Here is a 23,206-nt window from a genome sequence, read left to right on the forward strand (position 1 = left end):
CATTATTAAATGGGACATTCGATAAGGTGACCTCCAGATTTCCTTCTGAGATTGCTGAAATCTAAAGGAATAAAAATTTCGTTTCCTCTATAAACTATTCTCGGGGCCTCTTGTCCACTTCCCAGATGCAGTTACAAGGGAATCACTTTTCTGGATAGCCAATGGCTGTAAGACTGTGCTTTCTGCCCCCCACAGTCCTGCCATCTGATTTTTCCATGCAACTCTGGTTGGATTTAAGCAGGACTAGGAGTCTGTCCTGGTGTGTGATGATTGGCTAGACCAGGCAGCTGAGGCCAGGGCAGACTCCCTCCTTCACATCTGTCAACATACCTGGCTGCAAGCAAGTTGCTGCCTGTGACCACTGTCTGCAGAGGCCAGAGAGAGCAAGAAAGGAAGTGGAAAGGAACCTCACCTTCATGCTTGGGGAGAAGGAGAAACCTGTGTTAATGTGTCTTCCCAACGTCCCACTCTCTTCAGCAATCACTGGAACAGCCATGGGCCATCCCTGCTGAGTCAGGAAAGAAGCTGAGGGAAGAGTCGGGATTGAAAAGCAGCAGACAAGGTAGGTGATCTCTCTGGCCACTGGCCCTTCTCTCATGATCACAAAATGAGCACCATATACAGCCTTGTCACCAGAGTGTCTCTGAGGAGGGTCTGCTGAAGGAGATATGGTAGACCTGGGTGTGTGTCTGAATTCAGTCATTTTTCCATCAGCCTGTTCTGGAAAGCAGGCTGTATTTTCCTTCTGTCTTCTATCTCTTCTGAAAATTGTTGTTGCTCCTGTACGTATTTCAGAAACTTGGAAGGTTTTTTAAAAATTTTTCATTATAACAAATTATATGTGTGATTTATTAAAATGATTTCATTGGTGGTAACTCCACAAGCATGGTTTTGTTCTAGAATTTTCGTTGCATAATTTTTTTCAATTTTCAAGACATACCAGAGAGGACAGTGTACATATATTGTAGTATGTGGTATAGAATAATATATTCTGAGAAATATACTGTCCATTCACAGGGCTGTCAACCTCATATGATAGGCTCTCCCAGGAAGTCACGTATATTTTTATGCTTTGGAACCTAGAGAGTTAAAAGTCCTGAAATTACTGGAGCAGAATCAAGCCTATTTACCTAAGCTTATCACATCGGCAGCCAGGTCAATCATTTACTGAGACTAGGCTGTTTCTTACCCTGAATCAGGAGGACCACCAAAGCCTTTGCTGACCTGAGTCTCTCTGTAGCAAAGGCATGGGCAACACAGAAGAAATGCTCCTCTGAAGCTATAGTCCAGATTCTCTTCTCACCAGAAGTAAGTTTTTCTCCTTCCCAGAATAGTAAATATCCCAAGACCTCCCTTCCCCAGCTCAATGATAAACAAACATGAGCAAAACTAATATGCAAACCTGATACCAATGCCACTCTATGTACAAAGCTTGTGGCTTTGGAGGGAGCTTCCCTCATCACTGGAGGTCTATGGGGAAGAAGGAGATGAGAACTATGAAACAAGTTATTGACTGATTCTTGAGGAAGAATAAAGTTATAAAGTAATCACCAAGGAAAACATGGAAATTTTCCCCTTCAATTCTATACATTCTAGAAATGTTATTTTTGTCAAATATGATTCATTCTTCCTTAAGTCTGAATATAACTCCTCTAATTGCAGAAATGTTGTCATATGGTCACCACATACAACTTTCAGGCCTGTGCAGTGGTTCCTGGCTCCTACAGTCATTAGTTAGAAGCCTAGTAATGCTGAAGCCCTATTTTTCTGAACTCCCTTTAGGGAAGGAGTTGGGTCATGTAGGACAAGGTAATGTTTGACATTATTTTTGCCAATCAGTTGTGGAACTGAAGTGACTCCCCTCAGGGAAGGTTTGTGGCTGAATATTTAGTGTCTGAGGCAGTTAACTAGATGCAAGAGTGGAGGCCCTTGTAGACACAAACCCTTGTGTGACTTTGGGTAAGTCTGTGGCTACCTCTCAAGAATATTGTGGAGAATTATGGAAAACTGATACATTTCTGTGAAGATAGTAAGCACTGCAAAATGTTAAGTGTGAATCTGGCTGGTATCCAGAGGATGTTCATAGATAATGCAAGTGATGAAGGTGGTTTTGACGAGGGAAAAGGATCTTGGGGTGATCAAATGCATTGGCTAGGTCAGGCATGGTGACCCATGCCTGTAATCCCGCACTTTGGAACTGAGGCAGAGGATTGCTTGAAGCCAGGAGTTCAGGACCAGCCTGAGCAACAAAGTGAGATTCTGTCTCTACAAAAAAATTTTTTTAAAAAATTTATGCATTGGCCATATTTCCCACATTACTGAAGGCTGCCTTAGGGACAGACACACAGGTCTGACCTGTCCTTTTTTTGTGGCTTCTGGCTCAGGGCCTAAAACACATTGGAAGCCCCTAAGGGTATATCCAGCTTTTTCTTTCCATTTCCTGAATATTGGATAGTAAGTAGAGGGAGACTATTCTTCAGATTGACTAGATTAGAATAGGCATTGTCATTGTTTTTCAACATTAGGTAGTTAGAATATAGAAGTTAATTAATTTGCCCAAAATCATGCAATTAGTTTGAGCCAGGATTCTACTCAGTTCTGCCTTGTTCCCAACCCAGTGCATTTTCCATAAGGTCATGGAGTTGACCATGTGGATAAGCATAAATTGGAGGGTCACTGAGGTAAGCAAGGCTGACTAATACAGTCAGAAGCTCTGAGGTTCTCCACTGGCTCTTGGATGTGCCATGCCTGAGCCGCTGTAACCAAAAGGCCAGTAGTGGACTTCCAAAAAGGATAAAACAGGCAAGAGCAAAAGGAAGTGTTTTTAGTCATGGCAGTTACTGGAGTCTTCTCTGTCCTGTATATTTTCTAAATAACCCCGCTAATCCTCAGGCTAGGCCTTTGCGCCTTTTTATACTGTAGACTCAAATCCATGAGCCCCAACTAAAGTACAACATCTGAACCATTTCCAGAGAAGAAATGACCCTATCCCAATCTTTCTCAAGGGACTCAAGAATTTACTATCTCATCTCAGCGAATATCCACTCATTTAAATCTAAGAGACTTGGGCACAAAGAGGCTTAAAGCCCGAGAAACCATCAACAGTCCCTCCTGTCCCTCCTGTCAAGGCTTTCACCATCTGCAACCCAAAGAGACCCATGTCGGCTTGGAGTCTAAATGGCTTGTTGGTGTCGTTTGAGCAGTGAATGAGTAATGTACAACAGAAGACTTAATCTGCCCCCCACCCCTAGTTTCACTTTTGTTCAGATATGTCCTAAAGATTCCATTAGCTGTCTGTCATAAATTCCAAAGCAGCCACAATTCCTGAGCATTTACAAGATGAAGATAAAGAAATGCCATCATGAAATGAGGTCGACTAAATGTCTTTGAACAAAGGGTTTCTAGTGACTTGCCTCACATGCATCTCAAGTGTGTGATAGCAAAGGCATTACAAATAGGGATTGCATCACCATGTCTACCAGTACCCTTTACTAATCAACTGACCTTACATGAACTGTACTTACATGCCATCATTTTCATTAACTAAAACACTAGGAGAAAGAAAGTTGAAGCTAAAACACAAAGACTCATCACAACATTTCACCTGTATCAAGTACTTATTATGACCAAAACATGAACTGCTGCCTTATCTATACTTTTTTTCATTTAATTTTCATAGCAAACCTCTGCAACTTGCCCAAGTCACAGAGCTAGTAAGATGAGGTAAAATTTGAGTTGGGATCTGACTCCAAATCCTATATTCTTCAGCATTCTGTTCTGGGAAACATACTCACCCAACAGTGTCTACACTGTTCACGTTCTAAATGTAAAAGAGTAAAAAAAGTTCTTTCTAAATTATTTGATCGGATCCTTAGAGTATATATTGATTCCCCCTTCCCACTCACACAAGATGTTCTTGATGTTCTTGAGTGTAAGCATAAAACTCAATATGACAGTGGTTTTCCTCTCCTCTAGAAAAGGAACCACAAAACACACATGCACACATGCACACACACAATAGCAATTGCCCAAGAGTCAGTGTTTTGATTCCTTTCTGAAGTTGAGAGAGAAAATTGTTCCAATCTCCTAGTTTATAAACATTGTTTTTTTGTTTGATTGATTGACTTTAATGTAATGTACAAGACAAATTTGTCATTTATTATACCAAGATTTTTTTAAAAGTTTATTTCTGCAGTGAAATTTCAGTCTTTGAAATCAGCTAAATTTTTCAAAACTGTCCAGTATGTCAATAGTTGTATTTAATCTTCACCACAGCCGTGTAAGATGAGTACTGTTTTCAGATGATATCCTTTCAGATAAGGAATCTGAGACTCAATACAGGTGAATGGCCTTCTCAGTCTCACTCAGCTAAGTCCCTTAGGTCTTGGGACTCCAAATTTTTTGTTCTTTTTTAAATTAAATATTCATGCAGTTCCTTAGATTCCTAAGTCCTACAAATGGTAGGAATGGGGCCTACAAGCTTTTTATTTAAATTTTCAGAAATTAAAAATGCCAAATGACTACACAGCCTGTTCTCAGGCAGAGACCACTCAAATATTGATTGCTTTGCTTTGGGCTAGAATTCTATCAGGTCAGTGTGGTAATGCTGTTATTCTAATTAGATTTTCATAGAGTAATGAAAATAAAGACATTAATTGTTACTTCATAAAATCTTCCTTAAAGGCAAAAAATCTTTCAAGCCCATGTGCCCATGAGCAAAATAATATATCAAAGGGGTTCTTGCTAGAAGGATAAGCCACCACTGTCTTCTAATCAGTTGTGTGCCTAGAGAATGGTATACATGAGTAGGGGCTAGGGACCCCACAGTGTCTTGAGATGCACAAGCCCTCTCTAAACCTGTAGTCAGATGGATGTCTCATGAGTCAAACAGTTGCCAAATGGTATGGAACCTAAGGAAGTCCTTCTACAAATTGAGAATCCATTATTGTAGTTTCAACCCTACAGAAACCAGCTAGAGTTACAGGAGGAAACCTTATGCCCTAGGAATTCCATTTCAGTCCTAAGATGTTCTGAAGGGTCCGGGAGCCCTGCATCAGCTATGCATCTGGAGGAGATCCAGTGTTTTCTTATCCCTAATGCTTCACTGGGAATTGCCCGTGGCTGGCTGCCTGAGTCTCCATCCCATGCGACAGTCATGTTGTCCACATCCTTGCTTTGGTGTTAGTGTGCATCCTCATCATACTTTTTGGTCCCCATTTCTGTGACCTCTGAGGTTCTAATGATCTTGGTGCAAGAGAACCCATAGTTTTGGGCAATGATCAAGCAGAGCGAATGAAACTTCTGCCCCTGACCCACCCAAAACTTGTTCCCCTCCTCTCTACAGTTCCAAGGTCAAGTTTCCCATGAGAGCAGTAAAGGAACTGAAGGTCACAAAATGCTGGCAATTTACCATGCCTTGGAGGGGTTCCCAGAAAGTAAAATGAAAATGAGATTGTTTTCACATAAGACCTCTGTATTTGGATGACAGGATTAAAACAGTTTGAATGTGCGATTTCACTGTGCACTGAGGTAACCCCCACAAAGTCTTTTTTTTTTCAAAAGCCAAAATAATATCAAAAATACTTCCTGCAGAGAACTCTAACTAGGCAGGATTCTTTTTTGTCATCACTGGGTTGATGTTTTCAAGGATTCATTTCTCAAGATAAGCCTTATATAGTGCATTTGGCTGAAGCTCATGTGTACTTCTGTGGAATGATGGCTTTCGTCCATGGGGCCTACTTTGTGGTGATCTCATTAGGTTTCACAAGGTAAACAGCTGAAAACTTGTGGTTAGTATGTGAGCAGGCTTCAAGAGAAGAGAAAACCCAGGAGAGGTCGGCCAGAAGATGTTGCAGTGAATTGGCAGGTAGCAGGCTTCTCTCTATGACCCAAGGAAAGCAAATACCCCTACGAAGGAGATGTACTTTCATTTTCAAATACATGTATCCCACAAAATTTAGCTCTGCTTCCTAGCTAGGAATCCTAATCATAGAAAGAGCTAATGGCTAGACTTCCCAGAACATGACTGTTCTCTACTCAAATTCATCTCATTTTGCTTTTCTTTGCAAAATGAAAATTCTCCATTTTCCATAAGAATAGTATTGTTATAGAATATAGTTGCGTTGATAAATTATAGTCCAACAAATTAAGCTAAAATAGCCCAACAGAGGCATCCTAGGCCTGACATCACTGTTGTCTTTCTCTGTGGTTTTATGCCAATTTTTAGACATCTTGGGGGTGGCTCAGCTTCACATCTTTACTCATCTGCGTTCTAATTATGAATAACCACAAACATTTATTGGTGGGTTATCCACTCAGTTCAGCAACAATCATCTATTCTTTCCCAGAAGTGTGTTAGACACTGTCTTTGACATAGGACTAAATAATCTTGCCACTTACCAGAGATGAGAAGGTTTTAAATTTATCCAGTAGGCTAAACCACAGCTTCTTTAGAGTCCTCTATATTTGTGTGTATGTTAGTGTGCGTGTATGTGTGTGTCTGCCTGTGTGTATATATCTGTGCGTGTATATGTACTTTTAATCATTATACAGTACCAAGAAGATAATGGGTTCTCAATAAATATTTGTTGGTGATACTAAACTAGTAATCAGCTAGGAATTTAATCAAGAAATTGATTTATAAAAAGAAAACTGGAATTGCTAGGGGAGACTAAAGAAAGAATCGGAAGTGTTAACCATTGGTGTAGAGGGAATAGTGCATCGAGGGTCTACTTGCTCTTCTGCCAACCCCCAACTGAATGGTACAGCACATAGGAGACCTTGGTTGTGTTTGATTCTGCTACTACACACACCAACAGGGCAACTCTGGGCAAGTCACTTCAGCTTTCTTGGCCTCAATTTTCTCATTTTCGAAATGGAGGCAGGGGATTGAGAGTATAAGATCTCTAATGTCTTCTCTAGTTTTTATATTCTGTGTTCTATGAAAAACTAGAAAAGTTTACTTCAGAAAGTTCTTTAAGGAAAATACAGAAATAATTTTAATTTATCTAGGGAGATCATTCCTATCTCTTGGGTAAACAAGGGGAATGAAAAATCTGCTCAAGAGATCCCAGCTATGCCACCTTGAAGATGTTATAAATTGGTGAGTCTGGGCATTGATCTTTACTAGAGAAGAAGCCCACTTGGCTGGGAGAGTACAAGAAACCACATCTGAATTCTCTTGTCCAGCACTCAGCTTTGCCACGCCTGTGTGCCACTAATGCAAGCTCCAGCAAGCAGGCAGTCATGACTATCATTCTCTCTTTATAAATAAACGGAAGCCCTTAAAGGTGACGTGACTTGCCCAAGGTTACAGAAACATGGCAGTGAGTCAGATGGAACTGTGTGTGTTTGGAGGAGGAGGAGAAGATGACATTATAAACAAAAGGCAGAGAGTGAGGGACAGATCCACACCTCTTCTGAAGTTTAAAAAAAAAAAAAAAAAAAAAAAAACAATGGTCACAGGCTGCAGAAAAGCTTTGAGTCTGCTCTGGATCCTGAGATCACCCCTGTCTCCCTGCCTCTCCCTGAGCCACCCCAGGCGCCCTGCCCAGGGTTACTCACCCAGGTTATTGCTAACTGGGTGCCTGTGCTCATGTCCCTTCTTGTAAGCTTCATGAAAGGCTATTTGTAATGAAGAGAGGGCATATCAAAGAAGGGAGACTGCATCCTCCAGGCCCTGAACCAAAAAGGCAGGTTTTTTTTAAGAGGAAGTCTAGTTTCCCTATTAAAATCTGCAGAAATGAATGGTCCTCAAGATGACTAGCAGAATTATGACATTCTATTTCAAGCATTTTTAAAAAATTTTTTTACCTGAGGTTATTTTACTTCTCTTTGCTCTCCTTCTCCACATAAAAAGGAAAGAATAATGTTTGCTCACTGTGATACCGTATGAGAGAAGGCAGCTCAGGCAGTACAACTCAAAGGAACCTACTAATTGCACCAAACAGCAAGGCACAGCTAAACATTTCAGTAAATAAAGTGTGATATCATCATGGCTCACACGGGTTTACCTTATCACCCAGACCTATGCCTAGGGAGTGCTAAGACCCTGAAGAACCACAATCACAAATGATGGCAAAGAACCTCTAGTCCAAGAAGAAAAACGCTGAAAGAAATTGGGCATCAATGATCTTATGTCTCAGATGCATTTAGAGGCTGCATCACTTTGCTGCCTATTATTGTCTTTGTTAAATATGAGAGAGAGAGAGAGAGAGAATTAATTAATTATCATCACCAGGGGATATCTGGTAATTTTCAAGGTACATGAAGGGGGCAGATGATGCCATAAATTCAGTAAGAACACACTGATTTCTTGGAGTCTTCAAGTGACTTTCTGTTGTACTCCACAAAAATATTACTGAGTATACCCACTTCTCTGTTTCTACTCTACTCCTAATATCTAACTAACTTCTTCTTAGGTAGTCTGTTGGGAAGAGGGATAGATAACACATAACACAATATATAATGCTTAGTTGACTGTCACAACCATATTAACTATACTCACTTTTTAGAAGCCACAAAACTTACAATCACCAAAAGTCACCCTTGGCTTGCCCCCCCCCCACAATATACATTCACTTAAGGTAGGATAGGAAGAGGACAGGCTTATGATTCAACCATATAGTATATCTTAACGAAGTCAGAGAATCGGAACAGCCCATGATTCCAACAATGATTATCAATGTCAAACTTAACTCAAATACAGACCTCAATGCCTCAATTCATGCCCATCAAGTTAAAAAAAAAAAAGAAACAGTGGGGAGAGGAGAGGGGGGAAAAAAGCTAAAAACAAAGAAATATCAACAAAATGATGACAAGGTGCTGAAACATGGAGACAATCTCACATAGTCCTAACGCTAACCACCAAGTACCAGCTGGCACCTTTACAAGTTCTCCAATCAGTGAGCACCATTGCTTCTTGAATTGAACTGAATTCCTATTATTAGACTGGATTCTCTAGCACTGCCAGCTTTCTAGCAGGAGAAAAAGAGTTTCAGAGCATGAGGTAAAATAGAACTCTGTTTTCCTACTTTCAAAAACTCATCTCATACACCCACAGCCCTCACTCATTGATAGTCAAGGAAGTCAGAGTCCATGGGTCTCCCATCTGTGCCCGAGCACCTGTCTCACAGTGAAAAAGGGAAGAGGGGGCTTATCCAGTAGAGGCTTTCCAGAAGATGCAGAACTGTTTCTGATAATCCCATGCTTCACTGCCCACTAGGCCAACAGGGAGGGAGGCAGCATTTTCAACAGAGGAGACTTTCATGCCATAAATCTTCAGGCATTTGTGGGCACCAAGTGTCTTGCTGTGACTGAGATGGAACTAAAATAATTTACAAGTTTGTGTGTGTGCGTGTATGTGTGCGCATCTTTCTGTGTGTGTGTTACATGGAAAGAATTTTAATATGAGAAGGGCGTTAAATCAGTTTTGCAACAAGAAAAATCCTTTGTCTGGACTATTTCTGGGTGTTGGTTACACAAAACCTAAATAGTTGTTTAATTTCTGGAATTAGCAAATATCTGTTCGAAACACTAGTCTTAAAGACTTCTATTGATAGCATACTCTTCTCTCTAAAATTGCCACAACACATTTTAATCATTTTTAGAAAAGATATACTACAAAATCCTTCAGCATGTAAAAAATTCTTTCATGATGTCTAAACGAATCTCAGGCCTGGTTAATAATACTGAATTTCAGATGTCTTCGAGTAACCCTTAGCATGCTGAATTTTATATCCCATTACCAGTACATCTTATTTTAGATAGTGTTATGAGTATGATTAACCAATAAAATTCAGGTAAACTCATCACTGGATACAGCAGCCTGCACATCATTTGGTTAGATTGTGTGCTGAGTCTACTCTCCAAACGTATTTATTCTCCTATTCTGTAGACACATACTCTGCACATGTCTGGTTTGGCTTAATATTTGGCTGTTCCCCTAAAGGGATTGGTTGAGGGTCACCATATTTTCTCTTTTAACCAGTATCTGATAAAACTCTAACTGGGATACTACTATTCTTCACATGCATTTATATCAAAAGCTATTTACTCCCACTTCCCCCAGGCCAAAGTCATAATAGCATGTTAGAATCAAATATTTTCCATTGTTCTTTTATATATTTTTTTTTTATTATACTTTAAATTCTAGGGTACATGTGCACAACGTGCAGGTTTGTTACATATGTATACATCTGCCATGTTGATATGCTGCACCCATTAACTCGTCATTTACATTAGGTATATCTCCTAATGCTATCCCTCCCTCCTCCCCCCACCCCACAACAGGCCCCGGTGTGTGATGTTCCCCTTCCTGTGTCCAAGTGTTCTCATTGTTCAATTCCCACCTATGAGTGAGAAAATGCGGTGTTTGGTTTTTTGTCCTTGCGATAGTTTGCTGAGAATGATGGTTTCCAGCTTCATCCATGTCCCTACAAAGGACATGAACTCATCATTTTTTATGGCTGCGTAGTATTCCATGGTGTATATGTGCCACATTTTCTTAATCCAGTCTATTGTTGTTGGACATTTGGGTTGGTTCCAAGGCTTTGCTATTGTCAGTAGTGCTGCAATAAACATACGTGTGCATGTGTCTTTATAGCAGCATGATTTATCAAATATTTTCCATTATTCTAACATAGATCCAATAAGAAGACATTTATAGAGTGCCTAACATGTTTGACACCTTGCTAAGGGATATAGATTCAGAGATGAGTAGTTGACAGTTCTGCCCAAAGAAAGATCAATATGATCAACATCTTATAGAGAAAATGAACCAATAAAGGAGCCAACACAGTATCATATGTGGTCATAACTGAAACAAAGCAGAAAAGTTTCAGATGGGTGCTCCCCAACTACCAAAGGAGTTGGGGTCCAAGTGGTATTTTAAAGAAAAGAAAATTTGGATTCACATTCTTCCTTTCTAAAAATCCAGGCTATGAATAAAAAGCTACTTCCTTTTAGGAATTTATCTGAATATCCTAAGGAGGTGAAATTACAAGAGTAGAGACAGTTGTGGTAGCCATGGCTAAGGAAGTTTCGATCCCTGGAGAAAGAGGATAAGAGGAGAGTCTGGAGAGATCCTTTTAACTAAAAGGTAGGAAAAAGAATTCAAACTTTGCCCTGAATCACAGTCTCTGCCTAATTCTCATCCTTTGGACTGGAGACTTAATTTAGAAACATTCTGTGCAGTCCAGGGCTCGCATCTCTCCCATACCCTAGGGACTTCTGCCTCGTGGACAAGCTTGTTATAAATCTGATTTCTACTGAGTTATGAATTGAACTTCATTTTTCCTGGGAGCAACTTTAAACAGGAATAGTGAACAAAGTAAAAATCTAGAGAAGTAGCAGTGAGGTCTTCTGATGTCAGCAGGGGGCACCAGGTAGGAAGTTCAAGGTTAAAGAATAAACATGGCCAACCCAGCCCCCATCCCAATACCCTACATTAGCATCCAAATCCAACTCTCCAATACTACACATTGTAAGCAGAATATAAGTGAGAAGGGTCAGCTTAGTAGCTCTCAACCTAGCCTGGCTGGAAATCCTTCTTAAGTTGGCTTAGGTAAGCTTTTAGCGTATAAGTGAAAACTTTCATCATCTTAAACAATTTGCCTGTTTCCTGAAGTAGGGCTAAAAAGATTGTTGAATTTTCTGATTCTTTTAGAAACTCAGATCATAAGTCACACTCTTAATGAACCAGTTTTCATATTGGTTTCATTTTTATCCATTGAAAGAAGGAATATCTATAAAAGTTAATTAAGATAGATTTGACCACCTAAATATTTAAAACTTATTTTACAAATGTTTAAACAAAGGTAAAAATAGAAATAATGAACTGAGAAAGTACATTTGCAACATAAAAAACAGACAAAAGGTTACTGTTCCTAAAGAGTACTTATAAATCCTTACCAGCTAGAGGCAATAACCCAGTAAAAAGTTGGGCAGAAAATGAACTGACAACTCACACAAGAAGAAAGGCTCATGATCTATAATGACATGAAGAGATGTTCAGCCACAGTAACAATGAAATAAAGGCAAATTGAAACAGTAAGGTAGCATTTCATTTTTATGAGATTGGCAATAATTGAGTAATATTAGATGTTAATGAGCATGTGGGGAGCAGACCCTTCCACACATTGCTGCTGGTGGAAGTGTCAATCGCTACAACTTCTTTTTTAAGGACAGTTTGTCAAAACACATTTTAAAATGTTTTAACAAAGATGACTTTGGATTTATTCACTTCCAGGACTTATTTTTAGAAAACAATAATAGCGCAGTGCATAAAAAGTTTCACACAGTACTTAAATATTTTTGTAAGGTTTGTTTACAGCAGCGAATTTTGAAAACAACTTAAGTGTTCATCAGAGAGGGCTTAGATATAAACACAAACATACATGGATACTGTACAGCCATTTAAAATGATGAGATCCATGTTGCAGTAGTAGCTCAGAGCTACCAGTAGTAGTTCAGTGGCCAATAGATCTGTGTTTAAATTTTAGCTCTGTTCATTACTAGCTGTGTGAACTTGGGCAAGTCATTTGACCTCTGTAAGCCTCACTAATTTCATCTTAAAGAAATGAGGATAACACAACTTCCTATATCTTAACGTCAGAGTGAATTAGATGAGAGGATGAATGAAAAGCTCTTAGTATACCACCTGACACACAGTAAGGGCAGAATAACTGTGAACTATTGTTAGTGACAGCCTGTGGATTCAATCCTGCTATGTGAGGAAAATTAAGATGAAAATAGTACTGTCAGTTTCTGTGCAAGATGGCAAACTAGCTCCATGGCTTCTGATCTTCCCAAGACCTTATTAAAATAAATTTAAAACCAAAAGAATAAGCTCATAACAGAGAAGAAAGAGGGGGCTATCAATAAATTGCTGGAAGACAGAAAACAAATGGGACAGAGGAACAAAACACAGAGCCAAAATAGTTGCATCTGTAAAGCAATGAAGATACTATTTAAAAACCTAAATAAGAAAGTTCTTTTAGTGATTACAATTATTAGTCATAAAAATTAATAGACTGGAAAATTATGTTGAAGCTTTTTGAAATGTACAGCAAAATTACATAGGTGGAAATGTGAAAAAACAGATACTAGGGGGAGGAGCCAAGATGGCCGAATAGGAACAGCTCCGGTCTACAGCTCCCAGCGCGAGCGACGCAGAAGACGGGTGATTTCTGCATTTCCATCTGAGGTACCGTGTTCATCTCACTAGGGAGTGCCAGACAGTGGGCGCAGGTCAGTGGGTGAGTGCACCGTGCGCCAGCCGAAGCAGGGGCGAGGCATTGCCTCACTCGGGAAGCGCAAGGGGTCAGGGAGTTCCCCTTCCAGGGGTGACAGACGGCACCTGGAAAATCGGGCCACTCCCACCCGAATACTGTGCTTTTCCGACGGGCTTAGGAAACGGTGCCCCAGGAGAGTATAGCCCGCACCTGGCTCAGAGGGTCCTACGCCCACGGAGTCTCGCTGATTGCTAGCACAGCAGTCTGAGATCAAACAGCAAGTCGGCAGCGAGGCTGGGGGAGGGGTGCCCGCCATTGCCCAGGCTCGCTTAGGTAAACAAAGCAGCCTGGAAGCTTGAACTGGGTGGAGCCCACCACAGCTCAAGGAGGCCTGCCTGCCTCTGTAGGCTCCACCTCTGGGGGCAGGACACAGACAAACAAAAAGACAGCAGTAACCTCTGCAGACTTAAATGTCCCTGTCTGACAGCTGTGAGGAGAGCAGTGGTTCTCCCAGCACGCAGCTGGAGATCTGAGAACGGGCTGACTGCCTCCTCAAGTGGGTCCCTGACCCCGACCCCCGAGCAGCCTAACTGGGAGGCACCCCCCAGCAGGGGCAGACTGACACCTCACACGGCCGGCCAGGTACTCCAACAGACCTGCAGCTGAGGGTTCTGTCTGTTAGAAGGAAAGCTAACAGAAAGGACATCCACACCAAAAACCCATCTGTACATCACCATCATCAAAGACCAAAAGTAGATAAAACCACAAAGATGGGGAAAAAACAGAGCAGAAAAACTGGAAACTCTAAAAACCAGAGTACCTCTCCTCCTCCAAAGGAACGCAGTTCCTCACCAGCAACGGAACAAAGCTGGACGGAGAATGACTTTGACGAGCTGAGAGAAGAAGGCTTCAGACGATCAAATTACTCCGAGCTACGGGAGGATATTCAAACCAAAGGCAAAGAAGTTGAAAACTTTGAAAAAAATTTAGAAGAATGTATAACTAGAATAACCAATACAGAGAAGTGCTTAAAGGAGCTGATGGAGCTGAAAACCAAGGCTCGAGAACTACGTGAAGAATGCAGAAGCCTCAGGAGCCGATGCGATCAAATGGAAGAAAGGGTATCAGCCCTGGAAGATGAAATGAATGAAATGAAGCGAGAAGGGAAGTTTAGAGAAAAAAGAATAAAAAGAAACGAGCAAAGCCTCCAAGAAATGTGGGACTATGTGAAAAGACCAAATCTACGTCTGATTGGTGTACCTGAAAGTGACGGGGAGAATGGAAACAAGTTGGAAAACACTCTGCAGGATATTATCCAGGAGAACTTCCCCAATCTAGCAAGGCAGGCCAACATTCAGATTCAGGAAATACAGAGAACGCCACAAAGATACTCCTCGAGAAGAGCAACTCCAAGACACATAATTGTCAGATTCACCAAAGTTGAAATGAAGGAAAAAATGTTAAGGGCAGCCAGAGAGAAAGGTCGGGTTACCATCAAAGGGAAGCCCATCAGACTAACAGCGGATCTCTCGGCAGAAACCCTACAAGCCAGAAGAGAGTGGGGGCCAATATTCAACATTCTTAAAGAAAAGAATTTTCAACCCAGAATTTCATATCCTGCCAAACTAAGCTTCATAAGTGAAGGAGAAATAAAATACTTTACAGACAAGCAAATGCTGAGAGATTTTGTCACCACCAGGCCTGCCCTAAAAGAGCTCCTGAAGGAAGCGCTAAACATGGAAAGGCACAACCGGTACCAGCCACTGCAAAATCATACCGAAATGTAAAGAACATCGAGACTAGGAAGAGACTGCATCAACTAACGAGCAAAATATCCAGCTAACATCATAATGACAGGATCAAATTCACACATAACAATATTAACTTTAAATGTAAATGGACTAAATGCTCCAATTAAAAGACACAGACTGGCAAACTGGATAAAGACTCAAGACCCATCAGTGTGCTGTATTCAGGAAACCCATCTCACGTGCAGAGACACACATAGGCTCAAAATAAAAGGATGGAGGAAGATCTACCAAGCAAATGGAAAACAAAAAAAGGCAGGGGTTGCAATCCTAGTCTCTGATAAAACAGACTTTAAACCAACAAAGATCAAAAGAGACAAAGAAGGCCATTACATAATGGTAAAGGGATTAATTCAACAAGAAGAGCTAACTATCCTAAATATATATGCACCCAATACAGGAGCACCCAGATTCATAAAGCAAGTCCTGAGTGACCTACAAAGAGACTTAGACTCCCACACATTAATAATGGGAGACTTTAACACCCCACTATCAACATTAGACAGATCAACGAGACAGAAAGTCAACAAGGATACCCAGGAATTGAACTCAGCTCTGCACCAAGCAGACCTAATAGACATCTACAGAACTCTCCACCCCAAATCAACAGAATATACATTTTTTTCAGCACCACACCACACCTATTCCAAAATTGACCATATACTTGGAAGTAAAGCTCTCCTCAATAAATGTAAAAGAACAGAAATTGTAACAAACTGTCTCTCAGATCACAGTGCAATCAAGCTAGAACTCAGGATTAAGAATCTCACTCAAAACCGCTCAACTACGTGGAAACTGAACAACCTGCTCCTGAATGACTACTGGGTACATAACGAAATGAAGGCAGAAATAAAGATGTTCTTTGAAACCAACGAGAACCAAGACACAACATACCAGAATCTCTGGGATGCATTCAAAGCCGTGTGTAGAGGGAAATTTATAGCACTAAATGCCCACAAGAGAAAGCAGGAAAGATCCAAAATTGACACCCTAACATCACAATTAAAAGAACTAGAAAAGCAAGAGCAAACACATTCAAAAGCTAGCAGAAGGCAAGAAATAACTAAAATCAGAGCAGAACTGAAGGAAATAGAGACACAAAAAACCCTTCAAAAAATAAATGAATCCAGGAGCTGGTTTTTTGAAAGGATCAACAAAATTGATAGACCGCTAGCAAGATTAATAAAGAAAAAAAGAGAGAAGAATCAAATAGATGCAATAAAAAATGATAAAGGGGATATCACCACCGATCCCACAGAAATACAAACTACCATCAGAGAATATTACAAACACCTCTATGCAAATAAACTAGAAAATCTAGAAGAAATGGATAAATTCCTCAACACATACACCCTCCCAAGATTAAACCAGGAAGAAGTTGAATCTCTGAATAGACCAATAACAGGAGCTGAAATTGTGGCAATAATCAATAGCTTACCAACCAAAAAAAGTCCAGGTCCAGATGGATTCACAGCCGAATTCTACCAGAGGTACAAGGAGGAGCTGGTACCATTCCTTCTGAAACTATTCCATTCAATAGAAAAAGAGGGAATCCTCCCTAACTCATTTTATGAGGCCAGCATCATCCTGATACCAAAGCCTGGCAGAGACACAACAAAAAAAGAGAATTTTAGACCAATATCCTTGATGAACATTGATGCAAAAATCCTCAATAAAATACTGGCAAACAGAATCCAGCAGCACATCAAAAAGCTTATCCACCATGATCAAGTGGGCTTCATCCCTGGGATGCAAGGCTGGTTCAATATACGCAAATCAATAAATGTAATCCAGCATATAAACAGAATGAAAGACAAAAACCACATGATTATCTCAATAGATGCAGAAAAGGCCTTTGACAAAATTCAACAACCCTTCATGCTAAAAACTCTCAATAAATTAGGAATTGATGGGACGTATCTCAAAATAATAAGAGCTATTTATGACAAACCCACAGCCAATATCATACTGAATGGGCAAAAACTGGAAGCATTCCCTTTGAAAACTGGCACAAGACAGGGATGCCCTCTCTCACCACTTCTATTCAACATAGTGTTGGAAGTTCTGGCCAGGGCAATTAGGCAGGAGAAGGAAATAAAGGGTATTCAATTAGGAAAAGAGGAAGTCAAATTGTCCCTGTTTGCAGATGACATGATAGTATATCTAGAAAACCCCATTGTCTCAGCCCAAAATCTCCTTAAGCTGATAAGCAACTTCAGCAAAGTCTCAGGATACAAAATCAATGTGCAAAAATCACAAGCATTCTTATACATCAATAACAGACAAACAGAGAGCCAAATCATGAGTGAACTCCCATTCACAATTGCTTCAAAGAGAATAAAATACCTAGGAATCCAACTTACAAGGGATGTGAAAGACCTCTTCAAGGAGAACTACAAACCACTGCTCAAGGAAATAAAAGAGGATACAAACAAATGGAAGAAGATTCCATGCTCATGGGTAGGAAGAATCAATATCATGAAAATGGCCATCCTTCCCAAGGTAATTTACAGATTCAATGCCATCCCCATCAAGCTACCAATGACTTTCTTCACAGAACTGGAAAAAACTACTTTAAAGTTCATATGGAACCAAAAAAGAGCCCGCATCGCCAAGTCAATCCTAAGCCAAAAGAACAAAGCTGGAGGCATCACACTACCTGACTTCAAACTATACTACAAGGCTACAGTAACCAAAACAGCATGGTACTGGTACCAAAACAGAGATATAGATCAATGGAACAGAACAGAGCCATCAGAAATAATGCCACATATCTACAACTATCTGATCTTTGACAAACCTGACAAAAACAAGAAATGGGGAAAGGATTCCCTATTTAATAAATGGTGCTGGGAAAACTGGCTAGCCATATGTAGAAAGCTGAAACTGGATCCCTTCCTTACACCGTATACAAAAATCAATTCAAGATGGATTAAAGACTTAAATGTTAGACCTAAAACCATAAAAACCCTAGAAGAAAACCTAGGCATTACCATTCAGGACATAGGCATGGGCAAGGACTTCATGTCTAAAACACCAAAAGCAATGGCAACAAAAGCCAAAATTGACAAATGGGATCTAATTAAACTAAAGAGCTTCTGCACAGCAAAAGAAACTACCATCAGAGTGAACAGGCAACCTACAAAATGGGAGAAAATTTTCGCAACCTACTCATCTGACAAAGGGCTAATATCCAGAATCTACAATGAACTCCAACAAATTTACAAGAAAAAAACAAACAACCCCATCAAAAAGTGGGCGAAGGACATGAACAGACACTTCTCAAAAGAAGACATTTATGCAGCCAAAAAACACATGAAAAAATGCTCACCATCACTGGCCATCAGAGAAATGCAAATCAAAACCACAATGAGATACCATCTCACACCAGTTAGAATGGCAATCATTAAAAAGTCCGGAAACAACAGGTGCTGGAGAGGATGTGGAGAAATAGGAACACTTTTACACTGTTGGTGGGACTGTAAACTAGTTCAACCCTTGTGGAAGTCAGTGTGGCGATTCCTCAGGGATCTAGAACTAGAAATTCCATTCGACCCAGCCATCCCATTACTGGGTATATACCCAAAGGACTATAAATCATGCTGCTATAAAGACACATGCACACGTATGTTTATTGCGGCATTATTCACAATAGCAAAGACTTGGAACCAACCCAAATGTCCAACAATGATAGACTGGATTAAGAAAATGTGGCACATATACACCATGGAATACTATGCAGCCATAAAAAATGATGAGTTCACGTCCTTTGTAGGGACATGGATGAAATTGGAAATCATCATTCTCAGTAAACTATCGCAAGAACAAAAAACCAAACACCGCATATTCTCACTCATAGGTGGGAATTGAACAATGAGAACACATGGACACAGGAAGGGGAACATCACACTCTGGGGACTGTTGTGGGGTGGGGGGAGGGGGGAGGGATAGCATTGGGAGATACACCTAATGCTAGATGACGAGTTGGTGGGTGCAGCGCACCAGCATGGCACATGTATACATATGTAACTTACCTGCACATTGCGCACATGTACCATAAAACCTAAAGTATAATAATAATAATAATAATAATAAAAGAAAAAAAAAAAAAAAAAACAGATACTAAATAATAAGTTAAAATTAAGATCACCAACATATACCAAAAGCACTAGAATATTTGCCAGGCACTGCTTTATATTAATTGCATGTGTTATTTCAATCAGTCTTACCAGCAATCCTATGAGGTAGCTAATGATACTATTCTCTCCTAATAGTTGGAGAGGTTGAAGAATTAAGAAATTAAAAAGGCCAGGTGTGGTGGCTTACACCTGTAATCCCAGCACTTTGGGAGGCCAAGGTGGGTGGATTACTTGCCAGAAGTTTGAGACCAGCCTGGGAAAATGGGCAAGACACCATCTCTACAAAAATTTTTTTAAAAAATTAGCTGGGCATGGTGACACACACCAGTAGTCCCAGCTACTCAGGAGGATGAGGCAGGAGAATTGCTTGAGCCCAGGAGTTTGAAGCTGCAGTGAGCTATGTTCACACCACTGCCCTCTGGCCTGGGCAACAGAGCAAGACCTTGAAAACAAAAACAAAAAAAGAAAGAAAGAAAGAAAAGAGAAAAAAAGAAGAAAGAAAAGAGAAGAGAAGAGGAAAAGAAAAGAAGAAAAGAAAAGAAAATTTGCCCCAGGCCACTTGGCTAGTACTTGGGGTATGCACACAGCCAGTGTAGCTCTGTGCTGAATTGTCTCTGTCACCAGAGCACCTCCAAACCTCTGCTGAGAGCACGAAGAAGCAGGAACAACATTTTTCAGAGTGCTTGCCCCACATGGTTTCAGATTACAGCCTCAAGCCAGTATCATTGACTGGAAAGGTATTAAATAGAAAAGAAAAGACTATTATTCTCTAAAGGCAGTTGCAGACAGATATATGGGCAAAAGTTGGATGTGAGGTTTGAAGCAGCTTAACATTTGAGCATCTAGAATCAAGCACTTTGGACTTGTGGACTGAGTGAGTCAGTGACAATTCAAGAAACTTTCACTCTTGCAGCCCTTCCAATGATTATTCCTTCTGTTGAGACACTTCCTACTGAGAGAACACAGAAAGTCTTTTATTTCCCTGACCAACTCATATAGGTTCCAAATGCTGAGACCTAATCCTGGAAGTCCAATATCTGACAGGTGTTTCAGAAATAGCACAGCAAACTGAAGGGAAGAAATTATCAAAAAGTAGAATCTTAGTGCTCAAAAGATACAAATCTTACATGAATAGGGTTCATGTCCAGCACAATGAGTTAAAAAGTGAAATAGGCCAGCTGGGTACAGTGGCTCACACCTGTAATCCCAGTACTTTGGGAGGCCAACTCCAGAGGATCGCTTGAGGCCAAGGGTTTAAGACCAACCTGGGCAACATAGCAAGACCCCTCCCCTACAAAAAATTTTTAAAAATTAGCTGGGTGTGGTGGCACACATATGTAGTCCTAGCTACTTGGGAGGCTGAGGAGGGATAACTTGAGTTCTTCCAGGAGTTCAAGGTTACAGTGAACTATGATCTTGCCACTACACTCCAGCCTGGGTGACAGAGTGAGATCCTGTCTCTAAAAATTTTCTTTTTAATTTTAAAAAGGAAAAAGAAATATGTAGGCAACTTTTTGGTATTTTAGAATTTTGAAGACTAAAAGGACATATATTTCAGAGAGGAGAAAAAAGTAACCTACAAGAAGTGCAAATTAACTGGTTCTCACTTCTCATCACCACCATATGATGCTAGACGATACTGGGGAAATGCCTTCAAAGTTAGGGAACATTTCCACCTAGAATTCTATACCCAGCCAAACTATAAATCAAGACTTAGAGCAGAATATAGACCTTTTCTGGTAGTAAAGACCAAAATTTTAACTTCTATGCAAAATATTTTAAACAAGGATGAAATTCTACTTCTCTTGATAAACTTTCAGCAGAATGCAAGATGATATGTAATCATTTTAATACTATAGATTTATTGTTATGAGTATTAAAAATATGTAGCATAGCAAGCTTCCATAGCTATGTATATTATTTAGAAGAAAAGTATTACATGTATTTAGGTATTAAAAACACATAATAGAATAGAGAGTAGGTGACTATGGCAAAATTGTGAAGACAGCACAAGAATGACTGAAATTTGGGAAACACCTTGCTAAAGTAAATGCCTTAAGGTATTATTTCTTCCAAATATATCTACATTGGTAAATATATTTATAAATATATTTACAAAAATATTTGTAAAAGAAGGGACTTAAAGGACACTACAGAGCCAAAAGCAGAAACTCATCAACTGCAGCAATACCAGGACAGAGGAGCCCAGAGACTGTGATTTGTTGGCTCACCCATAAAGTTGGCCCAGCTTCCTTGACTTAGACTCATATTCATTGTTCTTCCCACCCCCAATCCCCAGTAGCCTCTGACTATGTTTCCCAGGAAGCCTCTCCCTCAGGGAAGGGAACATGAGGATACACTGAGCTGTGTGTTTGCCTACAAGTTCCACTTCTCATTATAAAGCAGTGTTTAGCAATCTGACTCATGCATCAATACCTTTATTTTTACTGCCTCCCATTTTCTGTCTTATTCTTTTATCCTATTGGGTTGTGTCTTTTTGTATAACTAATCTCAAATCTTATTTGGAGTGAGAAAGAGTTTAAACAAATATCACTAATGACCCTAACTTCACTTTCTTGTGAGGTGTGGCAGCCCCTGGACCCTGATTCCCTGTGGGCAACTGGATGCACCGGAGCTTCTGCTCCTACAGAGCTGGGATTAACCCAGCTCTTTTGATATGTTGCTCAGGGTTCTTGGTTCCACAATCAGACTAACTCAAGCTGTAAGCAGAAAACAAATTTATTGAAAGGAGGTCAAATAGTTTACAAGAGAGCTAAGAACGCTGGTGAATGAGGCCTGGTATATGGGAAAAAACACAGGAAGCAAAACAGACCCAAGATGGCATGTGAAGTCTGTTTAAGAGGCTACCATTGGCATTGTCACCACGAACACTAGCTATTTCACCAGCCACACCTGACTCTACCCTCCATCAGAAGCACCAGCCTTAATCTCTAAAGGTTCACTGGAAATTTGCATTGCTCAGTGAAGACTCAAATCCTAGCCAGATGCTCCTAGTGGCCTGAGCTTCCAGGGAAGGAAATGTCTAACCCTTTTGGCTTGGGCTTTCTTTATTGGTATTTCCTGAAATAGGAGGGCAGGGCAGGCAAAATTGTCAAAAGTCCACCTCACTTGGTGACCCTGTGAGGCTCTACCAGAGCAGCCAACTCATGTCCCTCTTTATTGTCACCTCTTTTTTCTTTTTCTTTTTTTTCTTGAGACACTTGTTGCCCAGACTGGAGTACAGTGGCGCGATCTCGGCTCACTGCAACCTCCATCTCCCGGGTTCGAGCGATTCTCTTGCCTCAGCCTCCCAAATAGCTGGGATTACAGGCACACACCACCATACCCAGCTAATTTTTGTATTTTTAGTAGAGACAGGGTTTCACCATGTTGGTCAGGTGGGTCACAAACTCCTGACCTCAGGTGATCCACCCACCTCGGCCACCCAAAGTGCTGGGATTACAGGCGTGAGTCACTGCACCCAGCCATCATCTCTTTTTTCTTGTCAAATTCAGCAGTTTGCAAGTCGGGATACTTATGCTACATTAGTTATATTTGTATAATATATATTTTTTACTTATTTCCAAGTCGTACTCTAAACATGAGTTTCTCATTTACATTTTTAGAGTCTTTTTATGTGTACTTCTGAATAAACATACATGAGGCTGAGAAGTCTTTCCTGTTAAATTCGACTGGGACATAAGTTTCACATTACCTATGAGTTGTTTTCATTGAAAAACAAAAATCCTTCCAGAACAAGAGAAGGCTAAAAAAAATAAGAATAATAAAAATAAAAAGTAAAACAGAGAACCATTTTGAGGATAAGTTCAAAGAGACTGAATGTTCCAATGTAATTAACCACTAACAATGTAAGGTGCTTATTTCATGAATTCTTGAAAGAGATCTTAAACTATGATAGCACAGAAATCACTGAATTGCTTAACTCAAGAGTTAAATAGATGTCTCTGGTAAATTGGTACCAAAAAAAAAAAATCTGTGAGGAAACGACATCAATTTTAGTGGCATA

General features: G+C 40.2%; 1 protein-coding gene across 1 annotated transcript in view; it reads left to right on the forward strand.

Annotated features, from left to right (window-relative positions):
- Positions 1-477: 477 nt before the first annotated feature.
- Positions 478-23,206, forward strand: part of PHLDB2 (pleckstrin homology like domain family B member 2) — a 240,953-nt gene continuing 218,224 nt past the window's right edge. Inside the window, exon 1 of the mRNA XM_054480718.2 lies at positions 478-562. The gene's annotated coding sequence lies outside the window, so the exon portion shown is untranslated. The remainder of the gene's footprint in view (positions 563-23,206) is intronic.

This window comes from Pongo pygmaeus, chromosome 2 (genome assembly GCF_028885625.2).
Source record: "Pongo pygmaeus isolate AG05252 chromosome 2, NHGRI_mPonPyg2-v2.0_pri, whole genome shotgun sequence".
Taxonomy (NCBI): Eukaryota; Metazoa; Chordata; class Mammalia; order Primates; family Hominidae; genus Pongo; species Pongo pygmaeus.